Source organism: Somniosus microcephalus, unplaced genomic scaffold, assembly GCF_052327205.1.
Source record: "Somniosus microcephalus isolate GS21.2 unplaced genomic scaffold, FLI_Smic_1.0 unresolved_chr1, whole genome shotgun sequence".
NCBI classification, from domain to species: Eukaryota; Metazoa; Chordata; class Chondrichthyes; order Squaliformes; family Somniosidae; genus Somniosus; species Somniosus microcephalus.
The window spans coordinates 1,494,327-1,518,020 of record NW_028225179.1 but is presented as its reverse complement, the minus strand read 5'-3'; the positions used below and the strand labels follow the sequence as shown (position 1 = coordinate 1,518,020).

The 23,694-nt window shown below is 49.0% G+C and overlaps 1 long non-coding RNA gene across 2 annotated transcripts in view; it reads left to right on the top strand.

Annotated features, from left to right (window-relative positions):
- Nucleotides 1-16,669: 16,669 nt before the first annotated feature.
- LOC147093104 (uncharacterized) overlaps nucleotides 16,670-23,694 on the top strand; it is a 55,326-nt gene continuing 48,301 nt past the window's right edge. The window contains exon 1 of one of the 2 annotated variants that reach the window (XR_015074616.1): nucleotides 16,670-16,692. This is a non-coding gene — a long non-coding RNA (uncharacterized LOC147093104). Of the gene's footprint in view, nucleotides 16,693-16,894; nucleotides 16,997-23,694 lie in introns of those variants that run through there. The other variant, XR_015074617.1, reaches the window with a different exon arrangement.

Below are 23,694 nucleotides of genomic sequence, written 5' to 3'. Positions count from 1 at the left end.
GAACTCAAGTGGGTGGCTTGCAATGGGGCCAAGCAGCATTGTCGGGCAGAGGAGAGAGAGAGAGGGTGGAGCACACAGGACGCGGCCGGTGCTACGAAGCCGGGCAGCGTACAGACCCGAGAAGAGGGAGGCAAGAGTCCCACAGGGTTGTTCCATGATGGGAAAATAATAACAAAACAAATATTAAATGCGCAGGAAACCGCGAGGAGCTGCAGGTTGCAACGGAAACCGCAGAAAGCAGCACTAGCAACAGCAGGGAAGAAGGCAAAGCGCGGGAGGAACCATCTTAATCAGTGGGGAAGAAGGCAAAGCACGGGAGGCACCATTTTGTTAAATTGGGGAAGAAGGCAAAGCGCGGGAGGTGCCATTTTAGATTTTCAAGATGCCGAAGACTGGCTGTATCACTGCCTTTGATAATACAATAGAGGACTGGACCACGTATGTGGAAAGAGTCGAGGTATATTGCGAGGCAAACGAAATAGCCGATGAGAAAAAGGCATCGGTATTGCTAAACTTAATGGGCGCTAGAATGTACGGCCTATTGCAGGACCTGATTACTCCAGCCAAACCGAAGGTGAAGAGGTTTAACGAAATTGTTGCTGTCCTACAGGAACACCTAAACCCTGCACCGCTGCTGATAGCAGAAAGATTTAAATTCCACAGGAGAACTTAGCTTAAAGATGAGAGCAATGCTGAGTACCTTACGGAACTACGCAAGCTATCAAAGCACTGCCAGTTCGGAGCAGGACTGGCAGATACCCTACGGGACAAATTTGTCTGTGGACTCCTGAATGAAGGAACACAGAAGAAGTTACTCTCAGAGAAAGAGCTGACGCTAGATAAGGCTTTCAGCGTGGCAGTATCGTATGAAGCAGCAGCCAGGGGAGCTGTGGAAATACAACAAAAGCCACAGGAATACGGCACCCACGAAATGACATGGGGATTTGCAAAATGTTATCGCTGCGGCAGAACTAACAATGACCAGAAGGACTGCTGGTCCAAGGACAAAATATGCAGGCAATGCGGAAAGATGGGACACATTGCACGAGTTTGCAGGTCTGGGAAGAAGACCAGTGACGACAAAAAGGCTACTAAGGAACCGTACAAGAAAGTACAAAAGATGACGGACAGTAGTTCCGAAGACCAGATGAGCGATAGTGAATCCGGGAACAAGAGACTAAGCTGTCTCAAACTTCACAATGTAATCGCAAAAGAGGATCACTGAACCATTTGGGTCACCCTCACGATAGCAGGGTCCCAAGTTAAAATGGAATTGGATACAGGATCAGCGCTAACCGTCATGAATTGACGAGACTACGAGCAGCTATTCTCACACATACACTTCAGAGAGACATCCATCGTCTTGACGACGTATACGGGGCAAAAAGTATACCCCAGAGGGAAAATAAGGGTGCCTGTCGAATACAACGGCAAGAAAATACGGAAATTGTATCTCTACATACTGCAAAATGGTGGACCACCGTTATTGGGACGTGAATGGATCAGGAAGATAAGCTTAGATTGGCACTCCATTCATGCAATGACGGTGGATGGTAAAAAAGATGAAGACGTCACTCCTGGACGATTGTCAACAATCTTAGCTAACGCCAAAGAGGTATTTCAACAAGAACTGGGCACTCTTAAAGGCGTAACTGCCTCGATAAAAATAGAAGAGATTGCAATTCCCACGTTTTTCAAAGCAAGACCGGTACCATATGCAATTCACCCAGCCGTCGAGGCAGATCTGGAGAATCTGGAGAAGGCAGGCGTGTTGTCTAAGGCTGAATGGAGCGAGTGGGCGACACCCATCGTTCCTGTCATGAAGAAAACGTTAAGCAATAAGCCTGAGGAGCCAAGGAAGGTTCGCATCTGTGGGGACTTCAAGGTGACAGTGAACCCAGTCCTTCACAGTACAATATCCTCTTCCAAGGATAGAAGACATCTTCGCCTCACTATCTGGAGGGAAGCATTTTACAAAAATTGACCTAGCACAAGCATATTTGCAGATGGAGGTTGAAGAATCCTCTAGGAAGTATCTCACGATAAACACTCACAAAGGTCTTTACCAGTATCATCGATTGGTATTCGGAGTAGCATCGGCTCCGGCGATATGGCAAAGAGCGATGGAACAAGCCCTGCAAGGGATTCCGGGGACTCAGTGTTACTTGGATGACATCCTAGTGACAGGTGAAGATGACAGTGAACACCTTAACAACCTAGAACAGGTGCTCACTAGACTACGGGAACATGGGCTACGAGCCAACTGCCCCAAGTGCGAGTTTTTTAAGAAACAGATATCGTATTGTGGCCACATGATTAGTGAAGAGGGGTTACATAAGTCCCCTGACAAAATTGAAGTGGTTGTTAAGGCCCTAGTGCCTGAAAATGTGTCGCAACTGAGGTCATTCCTCGGATTGGTGAATTACTACCATAAGTTTTTACCGAATTTGTCCACAATTCTGCAACCACTGAACACCCTACTACGAACGGGAGTAGCATGGAAATGGAGCAATGACTGTAAGCGGGCCTTTCAGAAGAGTAAGGACTTAATCACTTCAAGAGAAGTATTAGCTCACTACAACCCAGCACTGCCGATCAGACTGGCGTGTGATGCATCTCCCTACGGCATTGGGGCGGTACTGTCACATAAATTCCTTGATGGTTTAGAGAGGCCGGTAACTTTTGCGTCACGCTCGTTAACTTCCTCCGAGCGTAACTACGCCCAGATTGACAGAGAGGCCCTCAGCCTAGTGTGGGGGGTGAAGAAGTTCAATCACTACCTGCACGGTCAAACATTTACTCTACTAACTTCTTGTCTCCATTTGCAACCCTCAGAAGGGCGTACCGATAATGACAGTGCAACGGCTGCAGAGGTGGTCCCTTTTCCTAGGGGCACACCAATATGACATCGAGTACAAAGGAACTAAACAGCATGGGAATGCTGATGGATTGTCGCGCCTACCGTTGCCGACGGTGGAAGAAGACCTTGCAGTGGATCCAATGGAGATATTCCACTCGACTATAGTCGAATGTCTCCCTGTGATGAATGCAAACATAGAAAAGGAAACACGAAATGACCCGACACTATCCCGGGTCTATGATTGATGTGCTATCAATTACTCATAAAAGACTGAGAGTTAAGAGAGTAACTAAAGGCTTATATTAACAAAAGAATGAAGGTCTGCCTCGAGTGGTCGACCGGTCCAGAAATGCAAAGGGCTGGGGAGCAGTCACCTTTATACTAGGACTTGTGGGAGGAGTCAGCCGAGGCATGTCCAGTCATGTACACAGTGGAATACAAACAGTGGTTTACCGCATTCACCCCTTGTTTAAAATTGAGTCCGGCGGGGTGAAGTGTATTAAAAGTTAGTGTATTGGAGTCTCTCCGGAGGTCTTGTCTGCCACTGTGATCGGCGTGGCGATGGCAGGGGTAGTGGAGCTTCCGGCGTCGAGTCCTGCGTGGGCTGTGGCACAGGCGTGTCGTCCTCGTAGATGTCGAGCGGGTCGCGGGGCCCAGGCCTGCCGTCTGCTGGGGCTGGATATCGGATCGTGGGGGGGGGTGGTAATGAGTAGTGGGTTACTGCGGACCCCGAGGGTGCAAGGTCTCTTATGGAGACTGTGTCCTCCCGCCCGTCCGGGTATGCAATGTAAGCATACTGGGGGTTGGCGTGGAGGAGGTCGACCCTCTCGACCAGGGGGTCCATTTTATGGGTCCTCACGTGCCTTCTCAGTAGGACCGGCCCTGGGGACGTCAGCCATGGCGGTAGCGATGTCCCCGATGTGGACTTCCTTGGGAAGACAAACATTTTCTCATGAGGGGTGGCGTTAGTGGCAGTGCAGAGCAGTGACCGAATAGAGTGGAGCGCATCGGGGAGCACATCCTGCCAGCGGGAGGTTGGAAGGCCCCTAGACTTTAAGGCTAGCAGGGCGGCCTTCCAAACTGTCGCATTTTCTCTTTCCACCTGTCTGTTCCCCCGGGGGTTGTAACTGGTGGTCCTGCCTGTGGCAATACCCCTAGTTAGCAGGTACTGACGGAGTCCATCGCTCATAAATGATGAGCCCCGGTCGCTATGGATATAGCTGGGGAAACCGAACAGGGTGAAGAGGTCGTTCAGACATTTAATGACCGTTGCACTGTACATGTCCGGGCAGGGGATGGCGAACGGGAAACGGGAGTACTCATCAATAATATTGAGGAAGTACACATTGCAGTCGGAGGAGGGGAGAGGCCCTTTAAAATCAACGCTCAGGCGCTCGAAGGGGCGAGTGGCTTTTATCAGGTGGGCCCTGTCTGGTCTATAAAAGTGCGGTTTGCACACAGCGCAGACTTGGCAGTTCCTGGTCATGGTCCTGACCTGCTCAATAGGGTAAGGCAGGTTGCGGGCCTTGATGAAGTGGAAGAACCTGGTGACCCCCGGGTGGCAGAGGTCATTGTGGAGGGCCCGCAGTCTATCGATCTGCGCGCTGGCGCAGGTGCCACGCGATAGTGCATCCGGGGGTTCATTGAGCTTCCCGGGCCGGTACAAGATCTCGTAATTGTAGGTGGAAAGTTCGATTCTCCACCTCAAGATCTTGTCATTTTTGATTTTGCCCCTCTGCTTGTTGTTAAACATGAAAGCATCTGAACGTTGGTCAGTGAGCAGGGTAAATCGTTTTCCGGCCAGGTAGTGCCTCCAATGACGCACAGCCTCCACAATCGCCTGGGCCTCCTTCTCAACAGCGGAGTGTCTGGTCTCCGGGCCTTGGAGGGTTCGTGAAAAGAAGGCCACGGGTCTCCCCGCCTGATTGAGGGTAGCGGCCAGGGCAAAGTCGGATGCGTCGCTTTCCACCTGGAAGGGGATGGATTCGTCCACTGCGTGCATGGTGGCTTTGGCAATGTCTTCCTTGATACGGTGGAAGGCTAAGCGGGCCTCTGCCGTCAAGGGAAAAGAGGTGGACTTGATCAGCGGATGGGCCTTGTCCGCATAGTAGGGGACCCACTGGGCATAATAGGAGAAAAACCCTAGGCACCTCTTCAGGGCCTTGAGGCAGTGGGGCAGTGGGAGTTCCATAAGGGGATGCATCCGGTCGGGGTCGGGGCCGATGACTCCGTGTTCCACAACACAGCCAAGGATGGCGAGGCGGTTTGTGCGGAATATGCACTTCTCCTTGTTATATGTCAGGTTCAGGAGTTGGGTGGTGCGGAGGAATTTTTCGAGGTTTGCGTCATGGTCCTGCAAGTCATGGCCGCAGATGGTCACATTGTCCAGATATGGGAAAGTGGCCTGCAACGCATTTTGATCTACCATCCGGTCCATCTCCCTTTGGAAGACGGAGACCCCGTTGGTGACGCCAAAGGGAACCCTAAGGAAGTGGTAGAGGCGGCCGGTTGCCTCAAAGGCAGTATACCGGCGGTCCTCAGGGCAGATAGGGAGCTGGAGGTACGCTGATTTCAGGTCAACGGTCGAGAAGATGCGGTACTGCGTGATCTGGTTGACCATATCAGCTATGCGGGGGAGTGGGTAGGCGTCCAGCAGGGTGTAGCGATTTATTGTCTGGCTGTAGTCGATGACCAGGCGCTGCTTCTCGCCGGTCTAAACGACCACAACCTGGGCTTGCCAGGGGCTGGTGCTGCCCTCAATAATCCCTTCCTTCAGGAGCCGCTCCACTTCGGTTTTAATGAAAACCCTGTCCCCGGCACTGTATCGCCTGCTCTTTGTGGTGATGGGCTTACAGTCGGGGGTGAGGTTAGCAAACAGTGGGGGGGGGGGTGACTCTGAGTGTGGAGAGGTTGCACCTGGTGCGCGGCGGGCAATTTGGGAGCTGCTGGCTGCGGACTGTGAGTGGGGGTAGGGGTCCACCGTACGCCATCGTAACATTTTTAAGGTGGCACTGAAAATCTAACCCCAGCAGGACGGCAGCGCAGAGGTCGGGCAGGACCAGAAGTTTAAAATGATCGTACATGGTCCCGTCTACTACGAGTGTCACTACGCAGTAGCCGCCGATGTGCGCCGACTGGGACTCGGAGGCCATAGAAATCTGCTGGTGCGCAGGCAGGACTGGGAGAGAGCAACACCGCACCGTGTCGGGGTGGATGAAGCGCTCCGTGCTCCCAGAGTCAAAAAGGCAGATTGTATCGTGGCCATTTACCTTAATGTCCATTGTGGAACTGGCCAGCTGATGCGGTCTCGCTTGGTCCAGTGTAACGGATGCCAGCGTAGGGGTCGGTGTGTCGCTGCGGGTATCAGTTGAGGCGGTGTTGGGGGCCTGCTGTGTTCCGGCTGTCATCCAAGATGGCGGCGTCCATGATCCCCATGTGGCTGGAGGCGTCCAAAATGGCTGCTGTACCGGTGGTTCGCACATGGCCGGGGAGGCCCAAGATGGCGGCCCGCATGGCCCACACGCGGTGCTGCTGGGGTTCGGGGTGGCTTTGGCCCTGCAGACGTTAGCGTAGTGTCCCTTCTTCTCGCAGCCCGAGCAGATCGCGTTTTTCGCCGGGCAGCGCGCTCTGGGGTGTTTTGCCTGGCCACAAAAGTAGCATTTCTGGCCTTGGGGCACTGCTGTCTGGCCTTGGGACACTGCTGCGGTAGTTGGGCCGTTGCTGGGGTGTGGCACGGTGCTATGAGGCTGTCCTACCGTGTCCCAGGCTGTCATTCCCCGCGGCGTCCACGGTGCAGAGGAGTAGGCATCCATGCCCCGGTAGGCTGCATCCAATGATAGTGCGAGTTCAGAGGCCTTGTTGAGGTCGAGGTCACTCTGCTACAACAGTCGCTGTCGGGTGTAATTGGATCTGTGGCCCGCTACAAAAGCGTCCCGGATAAGTTCCTCTGTGTACACGGCGGCCTTCACATCCTTACAACCACAGGCCCGGCCAAGCACAGACAGTGCCTGAAGGTATTCCACGGTCGATTCCCCAGGTTGTTGTTTACGACTCCCCAGAAGGTGCCTGGCGTACACTTCATTCACTGGGCGTGTGTACTGGTCCTTGAGGAGCTTGATAGCGTCCGTGTACGAGGTCGCGTCTTGGATGACTGAGTACACTCGGTGCTTCACTTTGGAGGTCAGGACATCCAGTTTGTCCTCGTCCGATTTGATTGCTGCGGAGGCGGTCAGGAATTTTTTGAAACACTTAAGCCAGTGAGTAAACTTGGTGGATGAGTCCGCCTCCCGATGATCTAAGTCCAGGCATGCTGGTGTGAGGATCTTCTCCATTATAAAAATGTTGTTAATAAAATTGATGCGCTATCAATTACTCATAAAAGACTGAGAATTAAGAGAGTAACTAAAGGCTTTTATTAACAAAAGAATGAAGGTCTGCCTCGAGTGGTCGACCGGTCCAGAAATACAAAGGGCTGGGGAGCAGTCACCTTTATACTAGGACTTGTGGGAGGAGTCAGCCGAGGCATGTCCAAGCATGTACACAGTGGAATACAAACAGTGGTTTACCACAATGATTTAATGGTGAAGGGATGGCCAGCACATGGCGAAGCACTGCTGCCAGCATTCTCGCCGAGAAGAGAACAGCTGTCAGTGTGCAGAGGAACCTTGATGTGTGGATCCAGAGTAGTAATTCCACCCAAATTGCAGGATAGAGTGCTGAATGAGCTTCATGAGGGTCATCTGGGAGGGGTAAAAATGAAGAACTTAGCCAGAGCGTTATTGTGGTGGCCGGGAATCGATAGAGAAATCGAAGAGATGACCAAGAGCTCTGCAGGATGTCAGAAGGTCCAAAACGCCCCACCACAAGCTCCTCTACATCCATGGGAGTGGCCCTCATTTCCATGGCAAAGGGTGCACATTGATTTTGCTGGTCCCTTCATGGACTCGATGTTTTTAATTACGGTGGATGCACATTCAAAGTGGCCAGAAGTAATAGAAGTGTCCTCAAACACCACAGAAAAAACTATCACAGTTTTACGAACCATATTCGCCAGGAATGGGCTGCCTGAACAGATTTGCTCTGACAATGGACCACAGTTTGTGTCTGAAAAGTTCTGGAGTTTCTTAAAGAACAATGGTGTTAAGCATTACACATCTGCCCCATATCATCCAACCACTAATGGATTGGCCGAGAGGTTTGTTCAAACATTCAAGAAGGCTATCAAGGCAATGTGTAATGAAGATATAACCCTACAACACAAGGTGGACAACTTCTTGTTTGCCTACCGGAATGCGACACATGCGGTTACCAACCAAACTCCAGCCATGACGTTCTTCAATCGAAGACGACGATGCCGCTTGGATTTGTTTAAGCCAAACATCCGAAGAGATGTGGAGAACAGGCAGTTTCAGAATATGAATGAAAGTCCGACCAGGAGTTTTAAGATAGGGCAGCCAGTTTTGGCCCGGGACTACCGCACTGAGAAATGGCAGCCAGGAACGATTTGTACACGGCAAGGACCTCTCATGTATACTGTGGACGTTGGAGAGAGCATTGTAAGACGCTATGCTGACCAGATTCTAGAGTCACTGGAAAACGTCAACCCCACACCACGATCTGATACACCTGGCGATGAAACCGACGTACCAATTGCAGCTACCACAGAATCAGTGATCTTGGAAGCAGATGAACCAAACAACGACATTGATCCAGACAGAATCAGGAAGCCTCCTCAAAGACTGAACTTATAATTGCTTAACCTCAACCAATGTATCTAGCAACCGTAATTGTGATTGTAATTAGTTATCATTTAGTTGTTAAATGAATGTTATGTACTGTTTATCTAAAAGGGGAGGAATTGTTGTGTATGTACCTTTAAGGGAATAACTGGTCTCAGACTGCAGTACCAGCAGTGACCACCCCTGTATAAAAGGCGCTAGCAAGCCTCTGTAGTTTCAGTTTCCCGATTGACTCCATTCAGTAAAGACTTGTTTAAATCAACTCCTGCTGTCCGTGTCTCAATTATACACAGACATAATACGTTCAATAGAGTTGCCACTGTTCGGAGGCCTATTGACTACGCCCACTACTGTTTTTTTCCCCTTATTATTCCTTACCTCCACCCAAACTGTTTCATTATCCTGATCTTTTGACCCAATATCATTTCTCTGTATTACAGTGATTCCTTCCTTTATTAACATAGCCACCCCACCTCCCCTTCCTTCCTGCCTGTCCTTCCTGATCGTTAAATAACCTGGTATGTTTAATTCCCAGGCATTGTCACCCTGCAGCCACGTTTCTGTAATGGCCACAAGATCATACCCATATGTAGTTATTTGTGCCATTAACTCGTCTATTTTGTTACGAATGCTACGTGCATTCAGATAGAGAACTTTCAAAGATGTTTTGTGACACTTAGTTCCTGCTTTTGCCCTTTTTATTACTTTACCTTTTACTCCATACCTTCTGCCCCTTCCTGACACGCTCTGGTTTTTAATTTCCCCACTGCTACCTAAGTCTATGACCTTCTCTGTTGTCATTTTTATTAATTGCTCTCTAGGAACCTCCCACCCACTAGTTAGTTTAAAGCCCTCTCTACAGCCCTAGTTATATGATCCGCCAGGACTCTAGTCCCAGCACTGGCCAAGTGAAGCCCATCCCAACGGAACAGCTCCCTCCTGCCCCAGTACTGGTGCCAGTGTCCAAGGAAGCAAAACCCATTTCTCCCACACCAGTCTTTGAGCCACGCATTTAACTCTCTAATTTTATTTGTCCTAGCCAAATTCGCTCGTGGCTCAGGTAATAATCCAGAGATTATTACCCTTGTGGTACTGCTTTTTAATTTGGCCCCTAGCTGCTCAAACTCCCTCAGCAGAACCTCCTTCCTTGTCCTATCTATGTCGTTGGTACCAACGTGGACCACGACAACTGGATCCTCCCCCTCCCACTCCAAGTTTCTCTCCAGTCAGAGGAGATGTCCTTAACCCTGGCACCGGGCAGGCAACACAGCCTTCGGGGCTCTCGCTCTCGGCTGCAAAGAACTCTATCTATCCCCCAAACGATACTATGCCCTACCACTACAACAATTCTTTTAACTCCCCCCACTTGAATGGCCCCCCGCTTCACGGTGCTGTGGCCAGGTTGCTCATCCTCCCTGCAGTCCCTGCTCCTGTCCCCACAGGGAGTAAGAGCCTCAAACCTGTTGGACAAGTGCAAGGGCTGCGGCTCCTCCAACACTACCTCCTGGATCCCCGTACCTGCCTCACTTCTAGTCACACCATCCTGACCCTGGCCACGGACTACATCTGAATTAATTAATCTAATTGGTGTGAATACCTCGTGATACACAGAGTCCAGGTAACTCTCCCCCTCCCTGATGTGTCTCAGTGTTTGAAGCTCGGACTCCAGCTCTTCAACACGGAGCCGGAATTCCTCGACCAGCCAACACTTACTGCAAATGTGATCACCGTGTGCATCAATGGTGTTCACCAGCTCCCACATATTGCAGCAGCAACACATCACCTGATCTCCCATTCTATGTAATTAATTACATTTATTAATATTATTCTTAAATACCCTCTGCCCCGATTCTAGATGGTGAATATCACACCTTAGAAACTATAAATCAAAGAGATTTAAGCTTAAAAATGGAGAAATACTTACCAACCAATCACTTACCCGCTTTCTGGTGACGTCACACTTGGATTACTTTTTACCTCTCTCCTTCCCTCCAAGTTCCGAGACTGGAGACTGGTCTCTGGGGCCTTTTATAGCCCCGCTCTGCCGCTCGAAATGCCCGCTGACGCTCTGAGGCCTTACCTGGTCTCTGTGGCCTTTTATAGCCCCGCTCTGCCGCTCGAGATTCCCGCCGACACTGAGGCCTTACCTGGTCTCTTGGGCCTTTTATAGCTCCACTGCTGCTCGAGATTCCCGCCGACACTCTGAGGCCTTACCTGGTCTCTGGGGCCTTTTATAGCCCTGCTCTACCGCTCGAGATTCCCGCCGACGCTCTGAGGCCTTACCTGGTCTCTGGGGCCTTTTATAGCCCCGCTCTGCCGCTCGAGATTCCTGCCGACGCTGTGAGGCCTTACCTGGTCTCTGCGGCCTTTTATAGCCCCGCTCTGCCGCTCGAGATTCCCGCCGACGCTGTGAGGCCTTACCTGGTCTCTGTGGCCTTTTATAGCCCCGCTCTGCCGCTCCAGTTTCCCGCCGATGCTGTGAGGCCTTACCTGGTTTCTGGGGCCTTTTATAGCCCTGCTCTACCGCTCGAGATTCCCGCCGACGCTGAGGACTTACCTGGTCTCTGGGGCCTTTTATAGCCCCGCTCTGCCGCTCGAGATTCCCGCCGACGCTGTGAGGCCTTACCTGGTCTCTGCGGCCTTTTATAGCCCCGCTCTGCCGCTCGAGATTCCCGCCGATGCTGTGAGGCCTTACCTGGTCTCTGGGGCCTTTTATAGCCCCGCTGCTGCCGCTCGAAATGCCCGCTGACGCTCTGAAGCCTTACCTGGTCTCTGTGGCCTTTTATAGCCCCGCTCTGCCGCTCGAGATTCCCGCCGACACTGAGGCCTTACCTGGTCTCTGGGGCCTTTTATAGCTCCGCTGCTGCTCGAGATTCCCGCCAACACTCTGAGGCCTTACCTGGTCTCTGGGGCCTTTTATAGCCCTGCTCTACCGCTCGAGATTCCCGCCGACGCTCTGAGGCCTTACCTGGTCTCTGGGGCCTTTTATAGCCCCGCTCTGCCGCTCGAGATTCCCGCCGATGCTGTGAGGCCTTACCTGGTCTCTGGGGCCTTTTATAGCCCTGCTCTACCGCTCGAGATTCCCGCCGACGCTCCGAGGCCTTACCTGGTCTCTGGGGCCTTTTATAGCCCCGCTCTGCCGCTCGAGATTCCCGCCGATGCTGTGAGGCCTTACCTGGGCTCTGGGGCCTTTTATAGCCCCGCTCTGCCGCTCGAGTTTCTCGCCAATGCTGTGTGGCCTTACCTGGTCTCTGGGGCCTTTCATAGCCCCGCTCTGCCGCTCGAGTTTCCCACCAATGCTGTGAGGCCTTACCTGGCCTCTGGGGCATTTTATAGCCCCGCTCTGCCACTCGAGTTTCCCGCCGATGCTGTGAGGCCTTACCTGGTCTCTGGGGCGTTTTATAGCCCCGCCCTGCCGCTCGAGTTTCCCGCTGGCACTGTGAGGCCTTACCTGGTCTCCGTCACATTCAAATCTGTCGTCATCACCCCTTCTTAAAAAATCCACCCTGGACCCCTCTGTTCTAGTCAACTACCGCCCCATCCCCAACCTCCATTTCCTCTCCAAGTTCCTTGACCGTGTTGTCACCTCCCAAATCCATGCATATCTTTCCTGCAACTCCAAATTTGAAACACTCCAATCAGGTCTCCGCCCTGCCACAGCCCAGAAATGGCCCATATTGACTGTGACCGTGTCAAACTGTCCCTCCTCATCCTTCTCGACCTGTCTACAGTCGTTGACATGACTGACCACTCCATCCTCCTCCAACGCCTCTCCTCTGTCAACCAGATGGGTGGGGCTTCAATCACCTGGTTCCATTCTTATCTCTCTAACAATAAGCAGAGAATCGCCTGTAATGGCTTCTCTTCCTGCCCACACACTATTACCTCCGTGTCCCCCAAGGGTCTATCCTTGGGCCTCTCCTATTTCTCATCCTCAGCGACATCATATGAAAACACAGCGGCAATTTCCACATGTACGCTGACGACACCCAGCTCTACCTCACAACACATCCCTCGACCCCTCCACTGTCTCTAAATTGTCACACTGCTTGTCCGACATCCAGTACTGGATCAGCAGACATTTCCTCCAACTGTATATTGGCAAGGCCGAAGCCATTGTCTTCGGTCCCAACCACAAACTCTGTTCCCTGTCCACCAACTCCATCCCTCTCCCTGGACACTGTCTGAGGCTGAACAAGACCATTCACAAATAAAAACAGACAATGCTGGAGATACTCAGCAGGTCAGGCAGCATCTGTGAAGAGAGAGAGGGAGAAACAGTTAACGCTTCAGGTCGATGACCTTTCATCAGAACTGGAAAAAAGCAGGAAATGGAACAGATTTTTAAGCAAGTGTAGAGGCTGGGAAATGGGGGAGAGGATGAAAGAACAAAAGGGAAGGCCTGTGATAGGACAGAAGGTGGGAGAGGTTCAGACAGATCAAGAGATGTTCAAGGCAGGAGATGGTAATGGGACAGGTAAAGAGACGAAGGATGGCTCTAGATGAAGTGTAAATTGTGCTGGCGGAATGAAAGACAGCTGCCACGTGGGAGAGAAGAAAGGACACAAACAAAAAACGTGGATACAAAATATACATATGATAATGGCTGAGGTTATGATCTGAAATTGTTGAACTCGATCTTGAGTCCGGAAGGCTGTAAAGTGCCTAATCGAAAGATGAGGTGCTGTTCCTCGAGCTTACGCTGAGCTTCTGTGGAACAATGCAAGAGGCCGTGGATGGTGAGGTCCGAGTGGGAGTGGAGCGGTGAATTAAAGTGACAGGTGAGCAGAAGCTCGGGGTCCCCCTTATGGACTGAACGGAGGTGTTCCGCAAAGCAGTCACCCAATCTGCGTTTGGTCTCCCCAATAGTGGAGATAAACCACATGACTGTGCTCCAATTGGTCATAGTGCGGCCGCAGTGCCCAGTGATTGGTTCAATGAGCTGTCCGTCACAATGTCTGCGAGCGGTTGCACTGTGCTAAGCCGCACTGTGATTGGTCCATCATCTTACGCGCTGCGCTCTGATTGGTTGAGAGCGCTGCCAGTCACATACCGGCCGCTCCGATTGGTCGCCAGACCTCCTCAGTGGGCGGGGATTGTCTGCGTTCCGGCGCCGATGGATCAGTGTTGAGTGCCAGCAGCAGGCAATGTCCCAGCCCACGGCCCTGGCTCCTAATCCAGCAGGGGAACTCCAGAGGGGAAGAAGGGGTTTGGGGCCGGGAATCCCTGCATGGCCCGGGTGTAAATCCCCGGCTCAGGGTTTCCAATGGGAGCTTCCTATGTAAACAAGTCACGCTGCAGTACCCCGCTTCCGCCAGTGGCGGTGTTGCGGCAACTCTTCAAACCCCCTGGCGTCAGCCTGAAAGCCCGGCCCCATTCAGTGGGTACTGGGCACAGGCTGGGCATGGAGCATGAGATCTTCCTGCTCTGTGTGTTGGGCTCAGTACCACACTGGGTGAGGGCAGCTCACTGGGCACAGGCCGGCCATAGAGCACCGGATCTTTCTTCTCTGTGTGTGGGGCTCAGTAACACAAAGGATGAGAGAGGGCAGCTCACTTAGCACAGGCCGGTCATGGAGCCTGGGATCTTCCTGCTCTCTGTGTGGGGCTGAGTACCACACCGGGTGAGAGAGGGCAGCTCACTCAGAACTGGCAGAAATGGAAATACATTTGGAATAAAAAGCTAGTATCAGTAATGGTAACCATGAAACTGTCGAATTGTCGTAAAAACCCATCTGGTTCACTAATGTGACGGAGGGCGTCGGAAGAGTCGCGGATGTAGGTGGGAAGTGATTGGACAAGGGGAGATAAAATAGAGTCGAGATAGGAAGAGTTAAGTTCCGTGGGGCAAGAACAGGCTGAAACGATGTGGTCGAGATAGGAAGAGATAATTTCCGAGGGGCAAGAGTCGAGATAGGAAGAGATAAGCTCCGAGGGGCAAGGATCGAGATAGGAAGAGATAAGTTCCATGGGGCAAGAATCGAGATAGGAAGAGATACGTTCCATGGGGCAAGAGTCGAGATAGGAAGAGATAAGTTCCATGGGGCAAGAGTCGAGATAGGAAGAGATAAGTTCCATGGGGCAAGAGTCGAGATAGGAAGAGATAAGTTCCATGGGGCAAGAGTCGAGATAGGAAGAGATAAGTTCCATGGGGCAAGAGTCGAGATAGGAAGAGATAAGTTCCATGGGGCAAGAGTCGAGATAGGAAGAGATAAGTTCCATGGGGCAAGAGTCGAGATAGGACGAGATAAGTTCTTTAACAGTTTAATACTTTAACAGTTTCCAGTTTCCTGGCCCCAACCATCTCATTTTCACCATGGACGTACAATCCCTCTACACCTCCATCCCCCACCAGGATGGCCTGAGGGCGCTCCGCTTCTTCCTTGAACAGAGGCCCAACCAGTCCCCATCCACCACCACCCTCCTCCGCCTGGCTGAACTTGTTCTCACATTTAACAACTTCTCCTTTGACTCCACTCACCTCCTCCAAAGTAAAGGGCCCAGTAATTCCGGTCCCAACGCGTGAGTACGGACAGGGTACTCACACGTGGGCCTGTTGGAAGTGCCAGATTTCAGCATGCACAGCGCATGCGCGGGAAACCGGCATTTCCTCCAAGGGGTTCAGAGGTCCAACCTGCAGAGGGCGAGAGAGAGATTTACCTGTAGTGCAGTGACATTGATAAACCTACAGAGGGCGAGCGAGAGATTTACCTGCTAGTGCAGTGACATTGATAAACCTACAGAGGGCGAGCGAGAGATTTACCTGTAGTGCAGTGACATTGATAAACCAACAGAGGGCGAGCGAGTGATTTACCTGTAGTGCAGTGACATTGATAAACCCACAGAGGGCGAGCGAGAGGTTTACCTGTAGTACAGTGACTAGTTACCTGGCTGGCGAGGTTGAAACAGAAATGCATTTCCTCCTAAAATGCGAAAAATTCAACACATCAAGAAACATATTATTCAACAAGCTAAGCCAAACAACCCCAGATTTCAAGGAATTGGATGATCTGTCAAAATTGAGATTAGTCCTAGGAGAAGGAGACAGACCATACCTTGGGGCCAAATATGTAACAACATGTCACAACCTGAGGACTGTTTAAAATTAAGACTGTTTAAAATTAATATTGAACGTACCAAATGAAGTACAAAGACTGTTTAAAATTAATATTGTTTAAAAGTAATATTGTATGTACCCAACAAATGTCAAACCGATTGACACCTACAGAATGTTGGAAAACTGTACCTTTTTGCTATGTAAGCTTTGGCAATATGGTTCTCTGTAAACTTTCATGCCAATAAAGCATTTAAATTGGAAATTGGAATTGGAATTGGATAAACCTACAGAGGGCGAGCGAGAGATTTACCTGTAGTGCAGTGACATTGATAAAACAACAGAGGGCGAGCGAGAGATTTACCTGTAGTGCAGTGACATTGATAAACCAACAGAGGACAAGCGAGAGAGTTACAAAAATATGTATTGGAAGTTGAGCATATCTTTGGTTCTGGTGACCCACATTTCACGGCATATGTCCAGGTGCTGACACAGATAAACGGATGCACAACACACACTGCACAGGGGAAAGCTGAGGGAACTCAGGGTTAAGCAGGGGAGCCAGCCACACACAGAATGAGGTAGGCAAGCACAGAATTGGAGCTGGGAATAAGAACCATTAAACAAGATTTCTTGAGCAAAGGGGGTGTGGGAGGAAGCAGCAGCCTCAGACAGGGAGGGTGATGTCCCTGTTGCAGGTGAGTGGAGGGAGGCCTCTCCAAGGTCCATCAGTCCTCGGCTGTGTCTGTCTGCCTGCAGTTAGGGGTCTGGGGGAAGGGCAGTGTTGGCCAGAGACAGGAAGGAACCATTTGGGAGGCCAGCACATGGCCAGGACTACCCCACCCCCCGGAGATAGGCAGACTCAACTTGGACTGACCCACACCTGGGGGGCGGGCTTCAGGTGGAGGAAGCAGCAACCTGATAGGTTGGGGGGCTGTGGAGTGGGAGGAGGTAAGTTTGAGTGACAGGTCTGGACTATTAAAAAGGTTGACCCATGTGCGTTTCAGTCTTTCTGACTGCGGGATGGTGCTTTCATATTTGGTGAGTGGCTGTTTTGACTGTAATTTACAGTAAGTGTTCAGGTAATGTAGTATTTTGTGTCTCTTTAGTGTTGAAACCATTTCTGAGTGTCCAGGTAATGAATGTTGGTCTGTGTGTCTGTGTGAACCGGGTCCCTTTGGCCATTCTGTGTTAGTGTGTGTGAGATTCTCTGGTGTGAGCGAGTCCTGTCTCAATCTCTCTCTCTCCCAGCCCCTCTCTCACTGCTGCAGGCTCGGTCCCGGTGAAAGGATGGATGGATGGAAGAGAGATCAGGCCGGCTGTTCCATTGGTGCCATGTGGGATGGTGAGATTCAATCTTTAATCTCTCTCTCTCTCTCTCACTCACTTACTCACTCACTCACTCACTTTTCACTCCACGCTGCCTGCTTGCTTCGGGTTGTGTTCCCAGGTGTTGGGAGGAAGATTTCTGAGCTGTGGCTCCAGGTGGACGGGTGGAGATCGGGAGGAGGCGCAGACCAGGTGTGACCGTCAATCTCGCGCGCTCTCTCAATCTCGCGCTCTCTCAATCTCGCGCTCTCTCAATCTCGCGCTCTCTCAATCTCGCGCTCTCTCAATCTCGCGCTCTCTCAATCTCGCGTTCTCTCAATCTCGCTCTCTCAATCTCGCTCTCTCAATCTCGCTCTCTCTCAATCCAATTCCAATTCAAATGCTTTATTGGCATGAAAGTTTACAGAGAACCATATTGCCAAAGCTTACATAGCAAAAAGGTACAGTTTTCCAACATTCTGTAGGTGTCAATCGATTTGACATTTGTTGGGTACATACAATATTACTTTTAAACAATATTAATTTTAAACAGTCTTTGTACTTCATTTGGTACGTTCAATAATAATTTTAAACAGTCTTAATTTTAAACAGTCCTCAGGTTGTGACATGTTGTTACATATTTGGCCCCAAGGTATGGTCTGTCTCCTTCTCCTAGGACTAATCTCAATTTTGACAGGTCATCCAATTCCTTGAAATCTGGGGTTGTTTGGCTTAGCTTGTTGAATAATATGTTTCTTGATGTGTTGAATTTTTCGCATTTTAGGAGGAAATGCATCTCTGTTTCAACCTCGCGGGCCAGACATTGATCGCATATTCTATTCTCTCTAGGCTTCCAGGATTTCTTGTATCTGCCTTTTTCAATTTCCAGTTGGTGGTCGCTTAGTCTGTACCTGGTGAGGGTCTGTCTCTGTTTTGTGTCTCTGATGGTCGTGAGGTATTCTGCCAGTTTATATTCTCTTTTTAGGGCCCGGTAACATTCTAATCTGCTTTGGCTTTCGGTTACTTTGTTCCAATGTTCCAGGTAGGTTTCTTTGCATTTTTTAATGATTTGGTTCACTCGGATTGGTGTTTGGACGGCTGTGTTGGTCTGGGGCTGGTCAGGGTCCGGCTGAGTACTTAGTTTCAGTAGCAGCTGACTCAGGGGACTCTTTTCTGGGTTTAGCTCTTGGGTCTGAAAGGCTTTGAAATGAAGGGTGTCTGGGGAGCTAGATTTGAGGTGATTTAGGAAGTTTAGTGCTCGTTTTTGGATGTTTATTATCAGTGGGTATCTGCCTAGTTCGGCTCTGCATGCATTTGTTGGCGTTTTTCTTTGGGTGCGAAGGATGCTTCGGCAGAATTCTGCATGTAAGGCTTCTATTGTGTGTTTTTCCCATTTAGTGTAGCTTTGGTGATTTAGCGGGCCCCATACTTCACTACCGTGCAGTGCAATGGGCAGGATTATGCTGTCAAATATTTTGAGCCAGATTTTGATTGGGATTTGGATGTTGTAGAATTTTCTTTTTATTGCATATAGGGCTCTTCGGGCTTTTTCTTTTAGTGCATTCACTGCTATGCTGAAGCTCCCTGATGCTGTAATAGTTAGACCAAGGTAGGTGTAGCTCATAGTGTGTCCTATAGTGGTATCACTGAGGGTAAACTGGTATTTGTTTTCCTGACATCTGGGCCTTTTTTGAAAAATCATGATGTTGGTTTTCTTTAGATTTACTGTTAGAGCCCAATTTTGGCAGTATTTGTCGAGTAGGTCTAGTTGTTGCTGTAATCCCTGTTCTGTGGGAGACAGCAGAACCAGGTCGTCCGCATAGAACAGGGATTTCACTTCTCCATCCAGGAGACGGAGACCTGGTGACTCGCTTTGCTCCAGCATGTCTGCTAATTCATTTATGTATATGTTAAACAGGGTCGGGCTCAAATTGCAGCCCTGCCGGACGCCTCTTCTCTGGGTGAAGAAATCGGTGCGTTTGTCTCCAATTTTGACCCCGCATTTGTTTTTCAGATACATTGATTTAATAAGGTCATAGACTTTGCCCCCTATTCCACACTGAAGAAGTTTATAATAGAGCCCTTCGTGCCATATAGAGTCAAAGGCTTTCATGAAGTCGATGAAACAGGCGAATATTTTCCCATTTTTTGTTTGGTGTATATGTTTTCCAATGAGGGTGTGAAGGGTATAGATATGGTCGGCGGTGCGGTGTTTTGGAAGAAAGCCTATTTGGTTTTTTCTGAGGATATTATGTTTGTTAAGAAAATCAAGTAATCTACTATTTAGAATACTGCAGAATAACTTCCCTAGACAACTGTTGACACAGATGCCGCGGTAGTTATTTGGGTCTGATTTGTTTCCACTTTTATATATGGGGGAGATTAGTCCTTGGCACCAGATATCGGGAAAACAGCCTGAACGTAATATGATGTTGAATAATTTGAGTACCGCAACCTGCATCTCCATATTGCTGAACTTGAGCATTTCATTTTTGATGTTGTCTGGGCCACAGGCTTTCTTTAGGTGGAGAGATTTTGTTTTTGTGGCCAGTTCTTTCCATGTGATTGGGGAGTCTAGAGGGTTTTGGTTGTCTTTAATTGTTGCTTCTAATGTGTGGAGTTTTTCTGTGACCTGATGTTGACTTGGGTTTGTTTCGTTTATTGGGATGTCTTTGTAGAGGTTTTCAAAATGTGTTCTCCAGATGTCGCCATCTTGGATTGGTAATGCTTGCAATTGTGTTGTACTCAGGTTATTCCACATTTCCCAGAATTGTTTTGGATTGGTGGAGTTTTCAATTTCTTCGAGTATTTTGTGGGTATAGTTTTGTGTTTTGTTCCTAATGGTGTGTTTATATCTTTTGAGGGTTTCATTGTATCTAGTACGTAGGTCCGGATTGTTTGGTTGGCGATGCTTTTGGTTTGATATTTTTCTCAGGTCTTTTCTGGCATTTTTGCATTCGTGGTCAAACCATTTCTTATTTTTATTTTGTCTTTTGTGACGCTTCCTCTTCTGTTTCACAAAGTCGGCTTTTACAGCTGCCTCATGGAAGATCATATTTATATCCTCTATGGCCATGTTTACACCATCTCTGGTGATCTCGTATGGGTTTTCTTTAAATTTTGATATTTTACTTGTGATATCAGGTGACTTTAGTGCTGTGATGAATTTTTCTCCACTGTCTGGGGCCCATCTGTATGTCTGGTTTATTTTATGGAGCTTACTGGGTTCCTTTTTCGTGTCTGTAGTTTGGGCAGAAAGTTTAAGGTACATATTTATTTGGTTATGGTCTGAGAGGGGGGATTGCTGCCTGACAGTGAATGAGTTGATATCGCAGGGGTCCAGGTCAGTGATTGTATAGTCCACCACACTAGACCCAAGATTTGAGGAGTATGTGAGTCTCCCTAGGGAGTCCCCTCTGAACCTACCGTTAACTATGTACAGGCCTAAGGCTCGGCAGAGTTGCACTACCTCCCTACCGCTTTTATTTATTTCACGATCAAGGTTGTTCCGATTTGCGATGGCTGGTGTGACATCTAAAGGGGTCTTGCCAAACACATGGTTGTTTCCCTGTGGGTCTATGAAGTCAGGTTCACAACCGGTCCTTGCATTTAGGTCCCCACATATTATCACCTTTCCTTGGGCCTGGAAATGGCTGATTTCCATGTGGAGAGTATCAAATAACTCCTCTTCGAAATATGGCGATTCTATTGGAGGTATGTAGATCGCACATAAGTAAACATCTTTTTTTGCTATTCTTATATTTTTATCTAGTTTTAGCCATACGTGTGATTTTCCCTGTTTTACCGGTGAGATGTGTTTGTCCAGTTCTCCCTTATACCACACCAATATTCCCCCGGAGGTTCTGCCCTTGCGTGTTTTAGTGTCTCTCTCTCTCTCTCTGTCCCTCTCTCTCTCTGTCCCTCTCTCGCTCTGTTCCACTCTCTCTGTCCCTCTCTCTCTCTCTGTCCATTTCACTCTCTGTCCCTCTCTCTCTCTGTCTCTCTCTCTCTGTCCCTCTCTCTCTGTCTCTCTATCTCTCTGTCCCTCTCTCTCTATATATATATATATCTCTGTCCCTCTCTCTCTCTGTCCCTCTCTCTCTGTCCCTCTCTCTCTGTCCCTCTCTCTCTCTGTCCCTCTCTCTCTCTGTCTCTCTCTCGCTCTGTCCCTCTCTCTCTGTCCCTCTCTCTCTCTGTCCCTGTCTATCTCTCTCTCTGTCCTCTCTCTCTCTGCCCCTCTCTCTCTCTTTCTCTCTCTCTCTGTCCCTCTCTCTCTCTGTCCCTCTCTCTCTCTGTCTCTCTCTCTCTGTCTCTCTCTCTCTCTGTCTCTCTCTCCCTGTGTCGCTCTCTCTCTGTCGCCCTCTCTCTCTGTCCCCCTCTCTCTGTCTCTGTCTCTGTCTCTCTCTCTCTCTCTCAGTTCAGTTCAGTTCAAATGCTTTATTGGCATGAAAGTTTACAGAGAACCATATTGCCAAAGCTTACATAGCAAAAAGGTACAGTTTTCCAACATTCTGTAGGTGTCAATCGATTTGACATTTGTTGGGTATATACAATATTACTTTTAAACAATATTAATTTTAAACAGTCTTTCTACTTCATTTGGTACGTTCAATATTAATTTTAAACAGTCTTACTTTTAAACAGTCCTCAGGTTGTGACATGTTGTTACATATTTAGCCCCAAGGTATGGTCTGTCTCCTTCTCCTAGGACTAATCTCAATTTTGACAGATCATCCAATTCCTTGAAATCTGGGGTTGTTTGGCTTAGCTTGTTGAATAATATGTTTCTTGATGTGTTGAATTTTTCGCATTTTAGGAGGAAATGCATTTCTGTTTCAACCTCGCCAGCCAGACATTGATCGCATATTCTATTCTCTCTAGGCTGCCAGGATTTCTTGTATCTGCCTTTTTCAATTTTCAGTCGGTGGTCGCTTAGTCTGTACCTGGTGAGGGTCTGTCTCTGTTTTGTGTCTCTGATGGTCGTGAGGTAGTCTGCCAGTTTATATTCTCTTTTTAGGGCCCGGTAACATTCTAATCTGCTTTGGCTTTCCCTCTCTCTCTGTCCCTCTCTCTCTCTGTCCCTCTCTCTCTCTGTCCCTCTCTCTCTCTGCCCCTCTATCTCTCTGTCTCTGTCCCTCTCTCTCTCTGTCCCTCTCTCTGTCTCTGTCCCTCTCTCTCTGTACTCCTCTTTCTCTGTCCCTCTCTCTCTCTGTCCCTCTCTCTCTCTGTCCCTCTCTCTCTCTGTCCCTCTCTCTCTCTCTGTCTCTCTCTCTCTGTCCCTCTCTCTCTCTTTCTCTGTCTCTCTCTCTCTCTGTCCCCCTCTCTCTCTGTCCCCCTCTCTCTCTGTCCCCCTCTCTCTCTGTCCCTCTCTCTCTCTGTCCCTCTCTCTCTGTCCCTCTCTCTCTCTCTCTCTCTCTGTCCCTCTCTCTCTCTGTCCCTGTCTCTCTCTGTCTCTCTATCTCTCTGTCTCTCTCTCTCACTCTGTCCCTCTCTCTCTCTGTCCCTCTCTCTCTGTCACTCTCTCTCTCTCTGTCCCTCTCACTCTCTGTCTCTCTCTCTCTCTCTGTCCCTCTCTCTCTGCCTCTCTCTCTCTGTCTCTCTCTCTCTCTGTCTCTCTCTCTCTGTGTCCCTCTCTCTCTCTCCCTCTCTCTCTCTGTTCCCCTCTGTCTCTGTCTCTGTCTCTCCCTCTCTCTCTCTGTCCCTCTCTCTCTATGTCCCTCTCTCTCTCTGTCCCTCTCGCTCTCTGTCCCCCTCTCTCTCTCTCTGTCCCTCTCTCTCTCTGTCCCTCTCTCTCTCTGTCTCTCTCTCTCTGTCCCTCTCTCTCTCTCTGTCTCTCTCTCAAATTCAAATTCAAATTCAAATTCAAATGCTTTATTGGCATGAAAGTTTACAGAGAACCATATTGCCAAAGCTTACATAGCAAAAAGGTACAGTTTTCCAACATTCTGTAGGTGTCAATCGATTTGACATTTGTTGGGTACATACAATATTACTTTTAAACAATATTAATTTTTAAACAGTCTCTCTCTCTCTGTCCCTCTCTCTCAGTTCAGTTCAGTTCAGTTCAAATGCTTTATTGGCATGAAAGTTTACAGAGAACCATATTGCCAAAGCTTACATTGCAAAAAGGTACAGTTTTCCAACATTCTGTAGGTGTCAATCGATTTGACATTTGTTGGGTATATACAATATTACTTTTAAACAATATTAATTTTAAACAGTCTTTCTACTTCATTTGGTACGTTCAATATTAATTTTAAACAGTCTTACTTTTAAACAGTCCTCAGGTTGTGACATGTTGTTACATATTTAGCCCCAAGGTATGGTCTGTCTCCTTCTCCTAGGACTAATCTCAATTTTGACAGATCATCCAATTCCTTGAAATCTGGGGTTGTTTGGCTTAGCTTGTTGAATAATATGTTTCTTGATGTGTTGAATTTTTCGCATTTTAGGAGGAAATGCATTTCTGTTTCAACCTCGCCAGCCAGACATTGATCGCATATTCTATTCTCTCTAGGCTGCCAGGATTTCTTGTATCTGCCTTTTTCAATTTCCAGTTGGTGGTCGCTTAGTCTGTACCTGGTGAGGGTCTGTCTCTGTTTTGTGTCTCTGATGGTCGTGAGGTAGTCTGCCAGTTTATATTCTCTTTTTAGGGCCCGGTAACATTCTAATCTGCTTTGGCTTTCGGTTATTTTGTTCCAATGTTCCAGGTAGGTTTCTTTGCATTTTTTAATG